The sequence below is a fragment of the Bidens hawaiensis genome, unplaced genomic scaffold (assembly GCF_021521415.1).
Source record: "Bidens hawaiensis isolate Kalapana, Puna unplaced genomic scaffold, B.hawaiensis_p1.1 tig00026611_1, whole genome shotgun sequence".
Taxonomy (NCBI): domain Eukaryota; kingdom Viridiplantae; phylum Streptophyta; class Magnoliopsida; order Asterales; family Asteraceae; genus Bidens; species Bidens hawaiensis.
This window is the reverse complement of record NW_027494277.1, coordinates 147,978-151,611: the sequence shown is the minus strand read 5'-3', so window position 1 is coordinate 151,611 and position 3,634 is coordinate 147,978. Positions and strand designations below refer to the sequence as shown.

The 3,634-nt window shown below is 33.4% G+C and overlaps 1 pseudogene; it reads right to left on the bottom strand.

The window, feature by feature from the left end:
• Positions 1-2,515: 2,515 nt before the first annotated feature.
• LOC143573693 (cell division cycle 20.2, cofactor of APC complex pseudogene) lies at positions 2,516-3,634 on the bottom strand (annotated as a pseudogene).

Below are 3,634 nucleotides of genomic sequence, written 5' to 3'. Positions count from 1 at the left end.
ATAAATACATGTGACATGTTACATTCTATTATAAACATTTTCGTAACCATATGTTGTGTACTAGTCTTTTTGTTACTTGTCATGTAATATATCATAGGTTATGTTATTTTAATTATTCACTTCTCCTACAACATACAAGTATACAACAACTAATCATGTAGCATGTAACACAATTTCACCCACCACATATAATACATGTAACATACCATGTGTGACAAATTTACTATAACCTATCATATATTATAACATGTGTGACAAGTTTATTATTCTAGTTATCAATAACTAGTTACTCTCACTTAGGTAACCAACAACACCACTGACTCAATGTATGCATACATGACACTATATGCATAGGAGTTCATTAACTTAGTTAACAGAACTAACTGGGTTTACTGACACAGTCAACAGGATTTAACTGAAAATGTCGGGTGTCACATCGGGGATTAGAAATGTTGAATGTATATTTTATTATGGAGTTGGATATTATAATATGTTTTTATACATATATTTATAAATAAAAACCGAAAATTTAAAACGGGTCGGATTTTCGGGTTTGAAAAGTAACGAATCTTACATATATAGTAAGGAAAAGTCACAAAACTCGTATACGAAACAATAAATAAAATCAAAAACTTGGATAAAAAGATAAAATCACTGATAGAATTACGTTAGCGACACCTAGCTATAAGGGGATGCTGAATAGTCTAGGATTTTATAGTTATCGTTAATTGCATTATGTTAACGACACCTTGCTATAAGGGGTTGCCAAATAGACTAGGATTTTATAGTTCCACCAACCAAAAGCGATAAACACATAAGCATATAATCATAGAACACCAAATCGAGCAATTATTTAAGTAAAGTATACAATAACGTTTGTGGTTTAAGACTCAAGTATAAAGCATTTAGTTTGAATAAGTATAAAATGTCACCCCAAAACAAAAGATGGAAAACGAGGTATGAAAGTACTCACATTCAAGTTATAAACTTGATCGGTAAAATAACGAGTAACCGGAAGGATGAGGTTTAACAGGAAAAGTTTAGGTGAAATGAAGTCTTGTATTTCAAAGGTTGTCTATGAAGTTTTTAAATGAAATAAATGATAAGAAATGAAACAATTTAAAGTTTAAGGTTTAAAATGTAAATATTTACGAATTTATAATAATAACCCTTTAAAAATGTAAGTTTGCTCGAAACCGGGTTAAAGTATCTAACCTTAATATTTACTCAACCTATGTTAAGTAATAAGGTGGGTAAAAATGCAAGAATGCAAGTCCCTTTGGAATAAAGATACTAAAACGGGTTTTAACGAGTGTTTCGGGTTGTTGGTTTGGGTCTTGATAATTGGTCAACTTTCCAAGATAATGAATGTTATGAGATAACTCAATAAAACTTAATAAGACTTAACCAAGTATGTAGTTCTATTGTTTTAGAACTAACAACGCATGTTAAGCGAGTGTTCGGTTTTGTCGGTCCAAACTTTGTTATGAGATCAAGTTGGATCCAACATTTCCAAGTACTTAAGAAAATAATTAAAATCAGTTTGTAAACTATTTTTAAAGAAATATACAAGTCTTGATAGCTAAAAACACACTTGTGTGTCTTAAGCGAGTGAAAATCGGTTTAGTTCGGTTTGGTTCGGTTTCCATCTCAAAATAAGTTCATAGATGGTTTCCACATGCCCAAATATCAAAGAACTTATATAATAATTTGTAAATGATGAAACATAAGGTTTACAACCCAAAAGTTAACAATAAAGTCTTTAAACGAAAGTTCGGTTTGGTTCGATTTCCATCTCACAATAAGTTCATAGATGGTTTCCACATGCCCAAATATCCAAGAACTTGTATAATAATGTATAAATGAAAACACTTAAGTTTTACAACCGAAAAGTTAACAATAAAGTTTTTAAACAAAAGTTCGGTTTTCGGTTCAGATCTAGTTTTGGGTTAAGACCGAGGTTAGAATCTACAAACCCCTAACCATAGAACTCATAAAAATGATTTTAGAAACTTAAATCTAACATTAAACATGTTTAAACAACTATTTAACAAAAACTAGTAACCAAAGTTCGGTTTACGGTTTGTATCTAGTTATGGTTAAACCGTGTTTAGACTCTTCAAATCCATGGAACTTGTAAATATGACAAACAAACTAAAATGAGCAGAAGTTAAGCATGGTAAGTATGTAATAACAAGTTATATAAGTATCCATGGAACTTGTAAATATGACAAACAAACTAAAATGAGCAGAAGTTAAGCATGGTTAGTATGTAATAACAAGTTATATAAGTATATATATATATATATATATATATATATATCAAGAACACGAAGTCCTCCATGAAGCCTTGCCTTACGAGGTCCGAAACCTCACCGATCGAGACCGGAGAAGTAACTACCAAAGGTAACAAGGGGTGTATATTATATATATGTTGTACAACCATATTCAAGTATTAATAAGACTACATAAGCTAATTAAAATGAAAGGTTTAACTCGGTTTGACTTTTGGTAGTCAAACCTTCAAGAACAATAAGAAAATAACTTTAAGATCTTTGTATTTGAGAGAGATTTTGGAGATGTAGTAGGGGTAAATGAAGGGAAATGGTGGTGTATATATAGGGTAAGGATAAGGGTCAAACATGGGTGTAAATAACAAGTATTTGCATGCAAAATGGATCAAAACAAAACACAAACAAACAAAATCCGAGATGCTGGTCTGCAAGGGGATCGCGATACGTAACCATAGGGAGTATCCACCATCGCGTAGCGCGATGGGGTTGGTCATCAGCTTTTCCAAACTTTCAAAAATGACAGTTTTGGCCCCTGAAGTTGTTTTAAGTGTTTTTAACACGTTTTAAGGACCGAAAATGATGTTTTCAAGACCTGACAAGTTTAAAACAATATTGTAACATAAAAACCACCATTTTGATTATCTCAAGGGTTTCGGTTTACTAAACGGGTCGGTTTATAAGAAAACGAATATAGTAACGAAAATGAAACGGACCCAAAATTGACGAATGTCACAAGCAACTTGAGGACTCCCAAAGATGTTCCAAAGTCTCAAAGTCCCATCTCCTGCAGCTAATGCCATTGAACACCCATACGGACTCTGCAACAACAAAGAAAACGTCAAAGTATTAGGCTATTGCTAGTTACCAATTTTGACTTTGACTTTCAAAACTATTTTAACTTTCAAAACTATACCTGTGTCATGAAAAGAACTTTGGATGTATGACTTCTGAGCTCAGCTATTTTAACCACTGACGGATAATTCCATAAAGTCAAATGGTTCTGACTGAACCCGTGTGAGCTCAATAGCCCGCGCTAACGTGTGCTCCATAAAAGTGAACACACCAGGGAATCTGGGACCCGGTATTAACTGAGTTTAAGCACGGACCTTTGTGCGCGTTCTAAAACTTTATGCACCAATAATTACCACCAACTCCCGAAGCAAGATTGTTAGCCTAAAACGGGCATCACACGAGTGCCTTTATGCAGTGTAGTCCTCCAGGCAGTGGAGCCACTCGGTTCGCGAGTTAACATAACTCATTAATCGGTCCCAAATATGGAGAAGATTGTCATTTCCACCACTGGTCAGCTGTTAACCGAAAGATGACCATTTTAACCCAAT